We start from the raw sequence: 18,262 nt of genomic DNA, 5'->3' as shown, positions 1-18,262 counted from the left end.
TAAATATGCACTGTGCACTCACACTGTAAAATGGATTCAGCTCCAGTGTATCTAATCAGTATAGAAAAGAAAAAAGAACAAGAAAAATGAGAAATAGACCATGTGAAATGGCACGTATAGAATACAATCAAGATGTTAAGGCTCGGCGCGGTGGCTCACACCTATAATCCCAGCACTTTGGAGGCCGAGGCAGGCAGATCACTTAAGATCAGGAGTTCGAGACCAGCCTGGCCAACATGGTGAAACCTCGTCTCTACTAAAAATATGAAAATTAGCCGGGTGCGGTGGCACGGGCCTGTAGACCCAGCTACTCAGGAGGCTGAGGTAGGGAGAACTGCTTGAACCCAGGAGGTGGAGGTTGCAATGAGCCAAGATCAGGCACCACTGCACTCCAACCTGGGCGGCAGAGCGAGACTCCGTCTCAAAAAAAAAATAAAAAAAGAAAAGAGATGTTAAGAGGATGTTAAGAGTTCTGCATGTGGAATCCAAGGGAACTGGGTGGAATCTCAAGTCAACCACTTTTTAGTTACAAGACTCTGGGCACAGTTAACCTCTTAAGACTTGATTTTCTCTAAAAATAAGAATGGAAAAGTAAAATGAGAGAATAGTACTAACTACTTCCTAAAGATCTTGTGAAAATCAAACAAGTACTTCATAGAATCCAGAGACCAGTAAGCACTCAGGTCATAATCTAGACCATTCTAAAGACTTACATCTGCTCAAGATATAATCGCTTGACATGGTCCCATTAGGTCCCCTGTACAGGATGACATTTGTGATTTCATCTTCAAAGCAATGTATTTCACAGAAACTGGTGAAAGGTCAAATTCTTTCATCTCTGACACAGCGCTGACACGGTTGTGTATGAGCCAGTGGCAGCTGATGTGGAGTGATGTGACAAGGGTCAAAACATCCTCCAGGAAATATGTCCTTAGGCACCGTTTTGTGCTACAAGAAGCCTCCCACTAAAATGTTGAGAGAGCATCCCTAAGTGGGTGCTAAAACGTGTGCACACGGATGTAGAGAGTGGAATGACAGACAACAAAGACTCGGAAGGGTGAGGGGATGGATGAGAAATTACTTAACGGGTATGATACACGTTACTCGGGTGATGGATACCCACCCTAAGAGCCCTGACTAGACCACTACACAATCTATGCATGTAACCAAATTGCAGGTGTACCCTATAAGTTTGTATAAACTTTAAAAAGAGATTACATTTTTATGTTGATTTCTCCATATTTTCACCCAGTTGTTTCATCATTTCCCCTAATTTACTTACCGTATTTATAATAACAATTTTAAAGTCTTTGTCTGCTTAACATATTTATAATAACGATTTTAAAGTTTTCATCTATCATGTCTAGTGTTCTCATTAGTTTTGTTTTTATAAATAGTCTGTTATTGCACATGTAATTTCTCCTTTGACCTCATAGTTAATTTTCTTATTTCTAAGTGGTTAGAATTATAAATGATCTTTATTAAACTTAGTGTAAATCCCTGGTTTTATTGTTTTGTGACTAGTATAAATGCCTATCATTTCCTCTTAAATCTATGTACAGTTACACTGATGTGCAGAAGCACATATAGTTATAATACCAGTAATGCTGGTTTAAAATGAAATGTTGGTTTAAAATGCTGGTTTAAAATGAAAATGTTTAGTATTTTAAAGTGGTGCTTGTAAGTCACTTTAAAGTGTGTTTAAAGTCCAAAAGACTACCTGTCAAGTAGCTAGGAAGATGTGTCATCTTCTAGCATTTAGACATCCTAGCACCTCTCCACCCTATGCTTCCGTACATCTTAAATAAACAAACATACATAAGTAATAAGTGAATAAATAAAAGGTAAAGAGAGGACTTGGTTGGAATCTCCTGTGTAAAGAGGAATATTGAAATGGCAAGAATGGGAAAATGTCCAGGAGCAGAAAAATGAACAGCAAAGAACAAAATTTAGAAAACAAAAGGTTGGGGGGAAATGGAGGTAAAAGGGGATCTACTGAATACATGAGCAAAACCAGCTTAATGCCCCAACAGTGGCTACCTTGTTAACACTTCCTCTCTGCCAGCAACTGTTCTAAGTACTTTTCATGTGATTTCCCAATGAATCCTCACCACCAGCTGCAAGGTAGGTGTTAATGTGCTCTTTCACTAAGGAGAAACCCCACAGGGTGACTTTACCAAGAGTGAGTTCATGGGCAAAGATAGCACCTGAAGCCAGGTGATGCACCCCAAAGTCTGCACCCTAAACTCTCCTGCTCGTTCCCCTTCATGGCATCACAGGGAAGTGTCCCAGAGACCAAAGAAGCCTCAAGAACAAAGGGTAGTCACCAGTGTCAATTCTACAGGAAATCTGGAAGCCAGAATCCTCGAACTTCCAAAATGCAACTTCAGCCAAGCTACTGTGGCTAAAATCAGAAAGCAGATGACAATCCTTTAGGAAGGAAAAGGAAGGTGATCATGGCAGTTGGCTTCAATAAAACCCCCTCCTCCACAGTACCAACAGCTGAAAAGAAGCAAGTCCATGATACGGAACGTTGGAAGAGATGGCAGGGAATGAGCTCTTAGGTCCCGCCTGAGAACAGGACAAGCGAGGAACATAAGAAATGATGACTGCTGGAGAATTATGATTGGCCTAGGAAAGTAGAAGAGAAAGGAATGCAGCCAGTATCTTCCCAGAAGTCAAGTTCATCACAGTGACAGCATCATATCTGTTAAGAATTAGGAGTCTGTCAACAACAAAAAGCAAAAACGCCAGTTTAAAAAGGGGCAAAGGACTTGAATAGACATCTCTCCAAAGAAGATATACAGATGGCCAATAAGCTCATGAAAAAACCACTGGCAAATGCAAATCTCAGTCACAATGAGACAGCACTTCGCACCTACCAGGATAGCAATTGATGGAAAAAAAAAAAAAAAAAAAAAACAGAAAATAGCGAATGTTGGCGAAGAAATCTGGAAAATCTGGAACCCCTGTGCTCTGCTGGTGGGAATATAAAATGGTGCAGCCAGTGTGGAAAATGATATCACAGTTCCTCAAAAAACTTAAAACAGAATTACTATATAATACAGCAATTCCACTCCCATGCGCATGCCCAAAAGAAGTGAAAGCAGAGACTCAAACAAATATTTGTACAACCATATTCATAGTGGCATTATTCACAATAGCCAAAAGGTGAAAACAACCCGAGTGTTCACTGGTAGAGGAATAGACAAACAAAATGCTATATATACACACAGTGAAATACTATTCTGCCCTAAAAAGCAAGGAAATTCTGTCACATGCTCCAACATGGGTGAAGCTTGAAGGCATGCTACATGAAATAAACCAGACACAATAGGACAAATACTGTATGGTTTCACTTACATGGGCTTCCTAGAGTAGCAAAATTCATGGAAACGGGAAAGAGAATGGGGGTTCCCAGGGGCTGGGGGTAGGGAGGAGAAATGACTGATAATGGGTACAAGATTTCCTCTGGAGTAATGAAAATGTCCCGGGGCTAGACAGTAGTGAAGGTCGCACAATACTGTGTATGGACAAAATGCCACAAAACTGTCGTTAAAATGGTACATTTAAATTACGTCTACTTTACCACAATTTAAAAAGAGTTAGGGGTTCACTGAATTGTAAACTTTACAGATGACATGTATAATATTGATTATACCCCCCAAAAAAACTATGAATAAAAGAAAGAAAAAAATCAAGGGCTTGAAGGGAAGCCAAGACTAGGGCTAGAGGGAACATGGAGTTCTCTCTGTAGGTGGAGGCAGAGTTTCCCTAACCGTGCCCCTTCAGACATCAGGAGTCCCTGTGTGCGCCCCTGCGGGGGTGAGAGGAAGGTAGGATTGCAAACTGGGAAACCACTGGGTTAAACCAAATGAAAACAGGTTTCTTTACTGAGGACTTTATGGAAACCTTCCAAAATTAATATGCAGAATGAATCTCAAAAAGGAGACTCACAGGCAAGCTTACCCAAATTTATTTGAAACTAATAAATTGCTGCAAATGCCTGCACATAGTTGGGAGGGGGGAAAGGAAAAACAAAGCAAGCAACCCCTAGTGCAGCTAGGTTAGGCGAAAAGAATTCAAGCTTGTGAGGAACACACCCCATGGACTAATGAGGAAATCAGATAAATAAAAAATGGACCGAGTGGGGTTGCAGCCGGGTCAACTGCGGTGGTCAGCAGGCGGGGTAGAGCCATCAGGCTCAGAACGACTGATCACACACGAAAACTGCTTTCCAACTCCATCACTCTTCACTAACCATTTGGCATCATCATGTTTCATTAGCCTGGAAAGACTCCTCCCTCTACCTGATGGAATAACATGCACAAACCACCTGGCTTTTTGTGCCATAGGCGGCTACAGACATCAATGAAAGAGCTTCCTTTAGACATGTGTAAGTGGCATGTATTAAAAGTCACCAAAACAGGAAACTGAAAAAGTGTGTGTGTAATATTGGACGTAAGTGTTACACCATAGTCTACAATGTGGAGTTGAGAGCCAGCCGTCAAAGAAGAACCCAGAGAAAAATCCTCATTTTCCATGTAGTTTAGTTATCCTTCATGCAAATGATTTTCTCCCTGGGAGGGAGTCAGATGGTAAACTGAGTCTCAGAGTAGAAGCACAAACAGGATTTTCAAGAGAGTGAGGATGGAGAGAAAAAAAAAAAAACTATCGCCTTGGAAGAGGTGATTTTATTTTTGCACATTTGTTTTTTAGGTAAACTGATTAGCTAACAACTAGCAAAGAGGTAATTTGCACATTTTTATCCTTGAAGAAGCCAAATTCTGAAAAATCCAAATTCGGTTATTTATGGATTCTCCAGAAAACCTTTGAGAGTTCACTGTGCAGCATTCACAACAGGCTGTGTCTATGGAATGTCCACCACCATCCTTCCATCAGCACCTCCACCTCAGTAAAACCAGCACTCCACCATTTGCCTCATTCAATTTCCTCAATTCCTTCATTTATGTCCAATTATAATAGGCACCTGTTTCTCTTCAAAGCTTCCAGACACCTGGGCACTGTGCCAGACTCCCTACAAAACCAAGCCATTGAACACCCACTCCGAGCAACTGCTGATGAGTTGAATAATATTCACAACTATCACTGCTCAAATGTGTAGTAGGGCTTGGAGGCATTTGTTTCTCTACTTTGCCCACACTGAAATGAAAAAAGTAAGTTCAAATTGGCCAAAAATATACAAGCAGCACCCAAACAAAGGGACACAACTTTTGGAATACTCCTTGAAAGTGGTGGCCAGGGAAAAACACTGAAGACAACAGAATTTTACATGTATGTTTTATGGGGGGAGTGAATGCAGAAAAGGGGTGAGGAACTGAAATTCATCAAAGTTTCATTAATAGTTTTGCTTCCCAGATTGGAGAAGGGTAAACAGAGGTGGTGAAGAGGAGACTTAAGAGAAATGATTCTCTGGAGATAAATGAGAAAAAAACCTTCAGACTTGCCATTCCACTTTTCACAGAGAGAAGGAAGGCTGTGACTGAAAGGAGAATCATTCTCCTTCCCCAGAGATAACTGTCTCCAGTAACAACCAGGACTTATTGGACAGACAAAGGAGATGTAGCAGGATACATGAAGAGGGTTGGCTTACTCTGATAAGGGTTCCTGAAGAAAGGAATGGAAGAAAAGCAGAGGAAAAAATATGTGAAGACATATCAGCTGAGAATTTTCCAGAAATGAAAATATGAGACCTCAAATCAAAACTGGACTCTAGGTACTCACCATGATAAATAAAGATAAACTTGTATCTTCCACATCATAGTGAGTCTACAGAACATCGAAAATGAGAAAGTCCTAAAAGCTAATGTGGAGAAAGGCAAATTATCAACAAAACAGTCACAATTAAGCTGATAGCCATTTCCCATGACCAATAACATATATAGAAGATACCAAAATGCTGGAAGGAAGTAACTGCCCATCTAAAATTTTATACCCAATTAAACTAATACACAAAAGCAAAGCCATAATTAAAATATTTTCAAACACAGAAATAGTAAGAAAACTTATCACCCATGTAGCCTTAACAATAGGATTATTAATGAGTGTAGTTCAGCAAGAAGTTGCATAAACTCGGGTGTATGTCAAGGGATACAGGACACAAAAATGAGCATAGAAATTGATCAAATATATCATTAAATTTAACTAATTTATGCCCATAAAAATAACTACATTTTCATGTTTAAAACATCCAAAAATATAGGAAATTACCCAAGAAAAGAGAAACAGAGGAAGGAAGGAAGGAAGGAAGGAAGGAAGGAAAGGAGGAAGGAGGGAGGGATGGATGGAAAAGAGAGAGAGAGAAAGAAAAAGAGAAAGGGAGGGAGGGAGGAAGGAAGGAAAGAAGGAAGGAGGGAGGGAGGGAGGGAAGAAAAAAAAAAATTTACAAGTTCGAACTAAGGAATAGTTACAAAATAAGGGAACAAGGTTGTTACTTAAATTGTGCTGAGGTCCTTGTCATGATAGAGAAAATAACAGGAATACCAAAAATGTTTATATATGGTTAAAATACATGATTCCAGATTAAATATAATCATTAAAAATATATATACAGTCTACAGTCTGAAAACCAGCAAAAGAAGTAAAATGGGAATACAGAAAACTGTATCAATCCAACAGGAGACTAAAAAATGAAGAAAAGAGAACTAAAGAAAAAAGGTATGAAAGAGAAAACACAATGAGATAAAAGAATTAAATCCAAAGGCCTCAGAAATTATGTATATTATAAATGGATTAAGTTCACTTGCTTAGAAACACAATCATCAGGTTGGAAAAAATCCAGCTATATGCGAGTTCAAATGATACACCCAAAGTAAAGGTGAAACGACAGGCAGGAAAGATACTTGCTATTAGTTAGGGGGAGAAAAGAAAAAGAAACCAACCCCCTAGTGCAGCTATGTCAGGCAAAAAGAATTCAAGCCAAAAGTATCAACACTACATAGCAATTCACCATATATTATTATAATATAGATAGTATAATATAGATCTTTAGAACTTGTAAGATTCAACAACATAGCATCAAAACATATAACAAAAAATTGATAGCATTCTAAGAATAAATTGTATTTTTATGCATTTCTCTTAGAAACGTGTAACCAAATAGAACAAAAATTAGTAATAATGATTTGACAATGAAAATTAATAAACTTCATTTATTAAACCATACAGAAACAGAAAGTAAACATTCTTTTCAATTGCACACATACCACTTATGGGGATTAAAAATCAACAATAAAAACATACTGGAGAAAAATGTATGCTTTGAAACTTTCAAAAGTAGGCCTCAAAAAAACTTATGGCTTAAAGAGGAAATCATAATAGATATTTTAAACCAAATAACAATGAAAGACCAACATATCAAAACCTGTGGACAGCAATTAAAAATTATTTAGAAATAAAGTTATAGGTCAAAAAAATAAATATGTAGAATACATTAAGCACATACTTCAAGAAGCTAGGAAAAAAGAGCAATAAATATTTGAAAGGTAAGAAAAAGAAAAAGACGAGGATATAACTATCAAGTCATTGATACACAGAATAAAACAACCAAAGAAATTATCTACATACTCAAAAACTGTTTCTTTCAGAAAAACTAATAAAGCAAATAAAACTTTACCAAGATTTAACAAGAAAAAAAGAGACAGAAATAAATCATGTTTAAAGTCAAAAAGGTCTGCAACAGAGAAATTTTTAAAATGTTAAATCATAAGAAAATACTATGAACAATTTTATGCCAATAAATTTCAAAACTTTGAAATAATTTTCCAGCAAATCATGAATTAACATAGTTCACTGAAAAGGAATAGAACCTGAATAAACAAAAGGAAATAGAACCTAAATAAACAATGAATCTGTCATCAGAAGTCCACTGCCTCCACTCTACGATGCAACAACCCAGAAAGATTTAGAGGTGAGCTTTACCAAATTTTAAAGGAACAACAAAAAAAAAACCTTTTTGTACAAGCCATTTCCAAGAGACAGAGAAAAAATCACAATTTCAGACAAGGATAGTAAAAGAAAAGAAAATTATGAAAAATATCTCTTTTGAATACAAATGGAAAGGTCCTAAATAAAACACAAGAAATGCATTAATAAATTACACCAGTAAATTAAAGGAAGAAAAAGTATATGATTATTTCAAAAGCTATATCAAAAAAGAATCAATAAAATTCAGCACCAATTCATAATAAAAAAGAGATCTTTCTTAATTTGACAAAGGGTATCCATCAAATATCTAAAATAAACACACTTGATAGTGAAACTTAAAAGCATTCCCATTAAGGTGAAGGTGAAGACAAAGATGTCCATTATCACTTTTTTTTCTTAGAGAAAGGGTCTCACTATGTTGCCCAGGCTAGTGTTGAACTCCTGGCCTCAAGCAGTCCTCCTGCTTTGGTCTCCCAAAATGGTGGGACTACAGGCATGAGCCATTGTACCTAACCTGTCACTGCTTTTATTAAACATTGACCTTGAGGTCCCAGCCAGTGGAATAAGACCAGAAAAGATGTATATAAGAAATGAAAGAGAAGAAACTAAGCTATTCTTGTTTACAGACAATTTGATTATTATGTCAGACCACATAGGCTAGGTTATGCCACAAACAACCCCAAAATCTCGGGGTCTTAACACTGCAAGTTTATCTTCTCATAAGCAAAATCAATTGCTGATTCAGGCTACTCTTGAAGGCAAGCATACAAAGGTCGGTTTATTATCGTATGCTATTTTGATCTAATGGTATGCTCATATCAACATGTGCTTAAACAAGCAGAGCAAAGAAAGCTGGGAAATCATGCACCTGCAATTCAATGTCTCAGCACGCATCCCTTTAGCTCCCTTTTGATTGGCCAGGAAAAGCCACATGCTGTGTGTAACTTCAAGAGGTGGGAGAAGCAAAATCCTCCCATGTGCTAGAAAGACACAAATAACCAAAATATCTAATACAATTATCTATATAAAACATCCAAGAGACTCTACATGTAAACTATCAGAACCAATAGAAAATGTATCACATTTATCAAATTTCCGTGGTATTATTACCAAAAATGCGTAACTTCAATCTGCATATAAGAAAATACCAGGCAACTCCAAATTGAGGAATACTCTACAAATAACTACGCTGAACTCTTCTGAAATGTCAAGTTTACAAAAGAGAAGACTGAGGAACTATTACAGATAGAACATGAATAAAGCAACGTGAAAACCCAATGCAATATGGGATTCTGGCTGGGATCCGGGACCAGAAAAAGGACATTACAGGATAATTGGAAAAATTCAAACAAGGTCTGAAGATTAGGAATATTATGGTCGGGCAGGTGGCTCACGCCTGTAATCCCAGCACTCTGGGAGGCTGAAGCAGGAGGATCACTTGAGGTCAGGGGTTCGAGACCAGCCTGGCCAACATAGTGAATACTGTCTCTACCAAAAATACCATCTCTACCAAAAAATACAAAAATTGGCCACGCATGGTGGCACACGCCTATAATCCCAGCTACTTGGGAGGCTGAGGCACGAGAATTGCTTGAACCCGGGAGGCAGAGGTTGCAGTGAGCCGAAATCACACCGCTGCACTCCAGCCTGGGTGACAGAGCAAGACTCTGCCTAAAAAAAAAAAGAAAGAAAAGGGAGGGATAGCATTAGGAGATATACCTAATGCTAAATGGCAAGTTAATGGGTGCAGCACACCAGCATGGCACATGTATACATATGTAACTAACCTGCACATTGTGCACATGTACCCTAAAACTTAAAGTATAATAATAATAAATAAAAAAGAAAAAAAGAAAGAAAGAAAAGAAAAAGAATGGCTGAAAAGAACAAAGTGGTAACTTACCTTCCCAGACCAAGACATATTATAAAGTCAGAGCAATTAAAACTTGTGGTGTTTGGGCAGAAACAAACAAAATACATCATGACAAAACAGAACAGAGATCTCAAAAATAAACCTACAAATTTTGGAAATGAACTTGACAACTGAACCTGAGATTTGTACGTAAACTAAAAGGCAAAAAATAGCTAAATACATTATAAAGCAAAACAAGATGGGAAAACTTGACCTAACTTGATCTAGTATATATAAAAACTTATTACATCAATAAGATACTTGTGATTTATAAACCAATGCTATGGACTGAATTGTGTCCACCCAAAGTTCATGTGTTGAAGCTCTAACCCCAATGTGACTGTATTTGGAGACAAAGCTTTTAGGAAGTAATTAAGGTTAAAAGAGGTCATAGGGTGGGATCCTAATTCAATAGGGTTGGTGGCCTCATAAGAAGAAGAAAGGAATCTCATTCTGCATGTAAGGACACACACAGAATCTTTAGGATTTAACTGCATCCCTGAAGAGGGTCCTCATCAGAACCTGATCAGGCTGGCACCTTTGATCTCAGATTTCCAGCCTCCAGAACCGTGAGAAAATAATTTTATGTTGTTTAGCCATCCAGTCTATGGTATCTCATTATGGCAGCCCAAGCAGACCATAAAATAGAATAAATAGCCTCAAAACAGATCTACACAAGTATGACAAAAATAGTATTACAAATCGCCAGAAAAAGGAGTATTGAATTAACAACCTAGGACTACTGACTATTCATTTGAAAAAATCAAATTTGAATCTCTAACTCACAACATATCAAAAATAAATCCAAGGAGGATTAAAAACCTAAATGTGAAAAGCAAAACTTGAAGGCTTTTAGCAAAAAATACAGTATATGAGACAATCTTTATAGCCTTAGAGTGGGGAAGAATTTCATAAGACGAAAAGCTTCTTCTTAAGAGAAAGCACAAACCATAAAAAAAAAGTGGTAAATTTCACCAAATTAAAAATGAAAACCTATTGTTCAATAAAACGTAAAAATACAAGCCACAGACGGAGTAGATATTTGCAATGTATATTACTAAAATGAAGGATCTAGAATTTCTAAATGAGCTTCCATGGATCTATAATAAAAAGACATTCCAAAAGAAAAATGATCAAAATACATGAACAGGCCATTCACAGAAGAGGAAATCCAAATGGCTGAGATACATGATATACAAACAGATTATTAGTTTTACTAGAATCAGGAAAATGCACCTTAAAACACTGAGATTCTATTTCATACTCATGACAATAACAAAAACTTAAAAATCCAATAATTCTAAGGGTTGGGGAAGCTGTGGAAAAACAGGAACTGAGTTAGAGTTATAGTATGTAGGAGCATAAATTGGCACAAATCCCTTGGAAAACATTCTTCAGTATCTAGGAAAGATGCTTTTTCACCCAATGCATCTTTTCTAGGTGTGTACTCTAAAGCACACTCTAACATGTATGCAAAGGAGACATGTATAAGAATGTTTATTATAGCATTTTTATATGAAAAATGAAAATCATCTAAACATCCATTAACAAAACAATAGCTGAGCCAATTGTAGCACAATCCTACAATATAATTTTTTGTAAGAGACAAGGTCTTGCTCTGTTGCCCATGCTGGAGTGCATTGGAGTGATCATGGCTCACTGCATCCCCAAACTCCTGGGCCCAAGCAATCCTCCCATCTCAGCCTCCCAAGTATCTAGGACTACAGGTGCATGCCACCATGCTTGGCTAATTTTTTATTTTTTATTTATTTATTTTTTTGATAGAGATGAAGATTCGCTATGTTGCCCAGGCTGGTATCAAACTCTTGGGCTCAAGAGATCCTCCCGTGAGGAGCACCTCTGCCCGGCCACCCTGTCTGGGAAGTGAGGAGCGCCTCTGCCCGGCTGCCCTGTCTGGGAGGTGAGGAGCGCCTCTGCCTGGACGCCACCCCATATGGGTGAAAGTGAGGAGCGCCTCTGCCCGGCCGCCCCGTCTGGGAGGTGAGGAGCGTCTCTGCCCGGCCGCCCCATCTGGGAAGTGAGGAGCGCCTCTGCCCGGCCGCCCCGTCTGGGAAGTGAGGAGTGCCTCTGCCTGGCCACCCTGTCTGGGAGGTGAGGAGAGCCTCTGCCTGGCCGCCACCCCGTCTGGGAGGAAGTGAGGAGTGCCTCTGCCCGGCCGCCCCGTCTGGGAAGTGATGAGCGCCTCTGCCCGGCCGCCCCGTCTGGGAGGAGAAATTCTTCTGCCTTGGGATGCTGTTGATCTATGGCCTTGCCCCCAGCCCCGTGCCCTCTGAAACATGTGCTGTGTCAACTCAGGGTTAAATGGATTAAGGGCAGTGCAAGATGTGCTTTGTTAAACAGATGCTTGAAGGCAGCATGCTCGTTAAGAGTCATCACCACTCCCTAATCTCAAGTACCCAGGGACACAAACACTGTGGAAGGCAGCAGGGACCTCTGCCTAGGAAAACCAGAGACCTTTGTTCATGTGTTTATCTGCTGACCTTCTCTCCACTACTATCCTATGACCCTGCCATATCCCCCTCTCCGAGAAACACCCAAGAATGATCAATAAATACTTTAAAAAAAAAAAAAAAAAGAGATCCTCCCACCTCAGCCTACCATTTTATACAGCAATGAAAATGAATGAACTACACCCACAGAGGTGTCCAATCTTCTGGCTTCCCTGGGCCACATTAGAAGAATTGTCTTAGGCCACACATAAACTACGCTAACACTAACGATAGCTGATGAGCTTTTAAAAAAATCTCATAATGTTTTTAAAAAGTTTATGAATTTGTTTTGGGCCACATTCAAAGCCGTCCTGGGCTGCAGGTTGGACAAGCTTGAACCACAGCTATGATATGGTTTAGCTCTGTGTTCCCACCCAAATCTCATCTCCGGTTGTAATCCTCAAGTGTCGAGGGAGGGAAGTGATTGGATTAAAAAGCAGTTCCCCCATGCTGTTCTCCTGATAGTGAGTGAATTCTCATAAGATCTGATGGTTTTATAAACGGTAGTTTTTCCCACACGCTCACATCCTCTCTCACTTGCTTTCTCAGGCCATGTAAGATGTGCCTGCCTCCCCTTCCGCCATGATGCTAAGTGTCCTGAGGCCTCCCCAGCCATGCAGAACTGTGAATCAATTAAACCTCTTTCCTTTATAAATTACCCAGTCTCTGGAAGTTCTTTATAGCCGTGTGAAAATGGACTAATACCAGCTACGTCTCAACATGGATAAATATTGAAAACAATGAATCAAAAAGAGCTGCAGTAGGACCACACAAAACCATTTTAGAGAGCTTGAAATATTGAACTCAATACCATAATTAATCACAGATTTATACGTAGAAGTGATGTGGAAACACACATGGAAAAGACAGTAATAATTCAGGATAGTGAGAAGGGATGAAAGGAGATGGGGAGAACTAGGGAGGGGACAGAGGGAGCTTCAATGATGCTTTCATATTGTCTTCTAAATCTAAGCAAGTATGGCCAAGTGTTAGGACAAAATAGAGCTGAGATGTGGACTCACACATGCTTTTTCTATTATTATTTCACTTCTGCATGTTTGAAATACTTCAAAATTTGAAAAATAAAAAATGTGATGCCTCCAAGTTACATCCTGAATTTGGGGGCAATCCAAAACCTGAGTGTATCCTGAGAGCAACTTTTAATAAAACTATAAATTTTAATAAATTTAATCAAAATGAATAGAGACTAAATCCACCACCATGATTATCCATCATTCCCACTGCTTCTGCTCCTTCATATCCTCAGGCCACAGAAAAGCTGATAAACCGTATCTCCAGGACACCAAAGGAAGCTCTGGGAAGGAAACGATGTTCACATAGGAGAGAAGCAATCGAGGACAATTCAAAAAATTGTTATCTAAAGGTTCAGCTGAACCTGCCCTTGTTAAATATGCTTGGCAAATAAAGAAATGGCAGAGAAAATATGCATAAATACCACAGAAAGGAAGGAGGAAATGAAACAGAAGGAAATGTGCAAAAGACAAGTGAAGAAGCCACAGTCTGAAAGAAAATATACCCCCAGCAGTGGATTAAAAGTTTTCACAGCAAATGATTTGTTGCTACAAGAAACTAAGAACAGGAAATCAACAAAACAGAGCCACAAACGATGACAAGGAGACAGAATGAGATTAAAAAGGGAACTTGCAGAGTTTAGGAAGCACAGTGATCACCAAAACACCTCTGTGGAAAAATGAATAAATTAGAAACAGTAAGAAAAAGAGAGAGAGCATTGCAAACATGTATAGGAACACTGAGGAATGGTTTCCAATAATTATAAAGAATCAGAGCTCTTTCATTTTCAGAGACAGGGTCTTGCTATGTTGTCCAGGCTGGTCTCAAACTTCTGGACTCAAGCAATGCTCCCACCTGTGTCTACAGCTTAAAGAAAAAAAGACAGGGACCAAAATTTAAATAACAAACTAAATATTGTTCCCCTGATGTTAGTCATCTTATAAAAATAATTCTGCTGTTGCTCACAATATTCTTCTCACAACTTTTTGGGAATTACTTTTCAAATCATATTATTTTTTAAAATTCAATAAGAAACAACTAGTTTTGTTTCCTTCTTTCCGTACCTCATTCTTGATCCAAAACAATTATTACTCAGCATGGTAAAGTGCTTGGCACACAACAAGAAGTCATAATAACAACAATAGCTATAACTTAAGTAGCATGTATATACCTGGCACAGTTCTATTGTTCTTTATTATATACAGAACCATGTAATCCTCACAACCACCCCTATGAAATAAGTACTATTATTCTCTTCAATTTCAATTAATAAAACTGAGGCATAGGGAAATTAAGTAACTTGCCCAAGGTCATATAACAAATACCTGTCAAAGCTGGGATTTGAACCCAGTCATCTGGCTGCAGAGCCTGAGCTATTTATCTCCGCAAGAATATTTATTCAATGCGTGAATGAATGATCAGCCACTTTATTTACCCAACTTGGTCCCAAACAACTTCTGGCTCCGATGTCTTCTATTGAGGATGTGGGGATGATGTTCAAAATTAGATATAAAAATTCCGGTTGTTTTGTTTTTCACATTTATCTCAGTGCACCTGCACGATACTCAGAGCTCCTAATTCTGGTTTTCAACTGAAGGCCACGTTAGTTCTCAAAATCTCTGGAAATCATCTTACCCACCCCTTCACCTTTCACCTTCAGACACAGGGTCAGTTAACTCCCTCCTTCCACGGGCAAAGAAGTGTTGTCAAAACCCGGAAGAGGTCAGCCACAAAGCTTGATGGAACCCCATCCTCAAGCCAAGGCAAAAAAGAAGAAACTGGAATTAACAAGGAATACGGGAGCCCTCACCAAGTCCAAGGACTTACCTGGGAGCAGGAAGGGGCAGCAGAGGAAAGTAAGGAGTAGAAGGAGAAAGGTCAACAGAAAAGCAATGAACACAGGCTGCAAACCTGGGTTTATCCAGGGCCACGAAGCTTGGGTGCGGCCCAGGAACAAGGCCGTTATAGTCAGGGAGATAGACGTCTGTCAGGTCCAAGAAGGGACTCCATCCTCATCAGTATCCCGGTCACCAGGGGAGAGAGGCTGATAAAGCTCAGGCAGCTTTTCAAAGTCACTGTAACCAGGATTCAGGATCAGGCTCTAGGCCTGGCAGAAAACCAAGCAGAAATCTGATCAGGGGCCCAGCTAAATGGACAAGCATGCATGGGGGGCATCCCCTAGGATGCCAGTACTGGGCTCAGTTCCATGCCCAGGAAGGACAAGATGGAGACCCTGAAACTCTTCTTGGACCGGTCTGAACTGGCCTGAATCTGTAGCTGTCCAGGGACAGAGGAAGGAGGGCTACATCCTCGTGTTCTCTGCTGCATGGATGAAGGTTACCATCCGTGTGGAGAAGTTTGGCCATGGTGAGGTATGCAGAATCTCATAAAACCAACTATTAAAGGTGGCCCTTGTTTATTCAAAGTACCTACTTAGAAATCCTACAAAAGAAGGGATGCCCTTGTCTGGAAGAACCTTTGCAAAGACAACCTTGTCCTTGTCAATCTTCGGAGGCGACAACAGAGTGAAACGTCTCTTTCCGATTTGCATTTCCAGGAGGTAATGTCCATGGGCCTCACACTGAGCTCCTTCCTGAACACGTCAGATTTTTATTATTCTTAAATTTACCTAACAAAGAAACTACTTAAGACGAACTGACTTTAAAAGAGAAGGAAAAAATGAAAGGAGATAGGAAACGAGATTTAATACACACGCAATCATTCCTTAAAAGATATAAAATTCTCCCTTTGAAACCAAATTTGCATATTACACGCACCTGTTTTAAAGAGGAAACACCACAAAAGGTACATGTAAAGATGGGCAGAATCAGCATGCATTTACCTAGAAATGCCCCTCTAAGGACTTCCTACATCTGTAAAATACTCTCAACAGCAGCCACTGCCCACCCCAGGGACCCAACGAAACATGACACTTCCCCAGATCTGTATCTTCATTAAATTCTACTCCTCCTCCATCTCCATCTCTTTGAAAAAAACAAAAATAGTAAATGAGGAAGATGTGGAGATGAGAAGTAATGTTAATATTTACAATAGGTGGCCACACATAACAAAGACTGAAGTTTGCTATGCTAACATAAAGGACCAGTGAAAAATAATTTTCCAACATCTGATTACTGCAGATTCAGTTGCTATTTGGAAGCTGTATTTATCCCTCAAGAGTCAGAAACCTAAACAAAACATGAAACAAAACCACGAAGGAAAACGACGGTGCGGTGTTTGTGAGAACACACGTGCACATGCACACACATACACACACATACGCACACGCACACTTGCACTCACACACACACGCACTCACACACACACACACCTGGTACAGATATTGTTTTTAAAATAATGTTCATTACTGAGTCTTAAGGTACCTCACCGTATTTAGCAATGACCTACAGACTCCCTTCTGGTCCTCCCAAAGTCAAAACCCCTGGTGTCATCCCTTAATGAAAAGCTGTCTTTCTCATGATCCTGCCTATCAGCCCCTTCCACAACCCCCACGATGCAGAAGCTGCCTGCCGCAGGGTGCTTCTGAGTTTGTTTTGTTGTTGTTGCTTAAGATTAGGCCATTCTTTTTAATTGTGTGATGTTTCCATCCAGTGCTGATTCCGTAAGTCTTGTGTCCGCACCGTGCCCACCCAGGAACACAACTTCCTCGGTGCGTGGCGTGAGTAGCAATAAGACTTTATAAATGAATATGTTTTCACACCAAGTTTGATGACATTTGGTCTGTAACAATTTTCTTTCCCTTCATTTAAAAGGAACGAAGGAAAACAGAAGAGCACGCCTGCAGTGCGCGGCCGCGCCGCGGTCCTCTGCGCCGGGCACCCACGCCCCCGCGCGCCGCAGGACCCGGACCCCCGCTCCCCAGGCCAGAGCTCCCCGCGCCCCGCGCCCCAGCCCCGGGCCTTACCGTGCGCGGGGCAGCCCCGGCAGGCCCAGTCGGGCTGGAAGCCGCCGCGGGCTCAGAGCCGCATCCCGGCCCGCGGACGCAGGGGGCGCGCGACCGGTCCCCGGAGGTGCTGGGTCCAGGCCGAGGATGGTTTTCCGCCCCGCTCCGCTCCGCGTTTAGGAGGTGGGAGGAGCGCGCGGCGATGCGCACAGGAAATCTGATAGGTGAGGAGGCCGGCGGGCCGCGCGGGGCGGCGCGGGCTGGGGAACGCGGGGGTCGGCTCCGGGAGGCGGCGGGACCCCCAGGCCGGCAGCCGGGGGAAGAGGCAGGAACTGTCTACAAATGCTCCGGCTCCGAAGCCCCGAGGGAAAGAGCATCTTTCAGGGAGCACCAGGAATTGACGACGGTGGAATTTGCTCAGATCCCCTGAGGCCGGTTCTTTGAGTTTCTGTCCGGCCCTCCGGGAGAACCGTCCCAAAGTTAACTTTGAAAACACTCACAGGAGAGGGAAGGCTGCGGGGTCCTGCGCTTCTCAAACCCCAGATGCCCCGAGAAAGAACACCGCCCCCCCCCCACCACCACCACAACCAGATCTTTTTAAAAAGAGATGCTACCTTCACAGCAAAAGGCCTAATTATGAGGAATGAGCCAAAGTCCTGCAAGGCGTGGGGCGCTATGGGGCTGCGCAGTGCCTTAACGATTCCCGTTTCACGGATGAGACGACTCCGGCACAGAGAGGTCAGAGGGCCTGTCCTGGGTCACACAGCCACAGGCGGCCCCAGGTAAATGAATACTGATGTGCTACAGCCATAGTGCGGGGGTGGGGGAGGGGTCGCAAGAGCTGAAGCCAGTGGGACCCCACCTTTCTCTGGCAGGAAAAATAGACATATATTTATGTAGACAAATATACATTTTTTAAGGGGTTGAGAACATACCATTCTATTCAGTGATCTTCAA

At 40.8% G+C, this 18,262-nt stretch overlaps 1 protein-coding gene across 2 annotated transcripts in view; it reads right to left on the bottom strand.

Moving 5' to 3' along the window:
• Window positions 1-17,438, bottom strand: part of B3GALT5 (beta-1,3-galactosyltransferase 5) — a 50,816-nt gene extending 33,378 nt beyond the window's left edge. The window contains exon 1 of one of the 2 annotated variants that reach the window (XR_010125228.1): window positions 17,327-17,437. The gene's annotated coding sequence lies outside the window, so the exon portion shown is untranslated. Of the gene's footprint in view, window positions 1-17,326 lie in introns of both variants that reach the window. The other variant, XM_054468685.2, reaches the window with a different exon arrangement.
• Between the last annotated feature and the right edge of the window lie 824 nt (window positions 17,439-18,262).

The sequence above is a fragment of the Pongo pygmaeus genome, chromosome 22 (assembly GCF_028885625.2).
Source record: "Pongo pygmaeus isolate AG05252 chromosome 22, NHGRI_mPonPyg2-v2.0_pri, whole genome shotgun sequence".
Classification (NCBI taxonomy): domain Eukaryota; kingdom Metazoa; phylum Chordata; class Mammalia; order Primates; family Hominidae; genus Pongo; species Pongo pygmaeus.
This window is presented reverse-complemented; position numbering and strand designations above follow the sequence as displayed.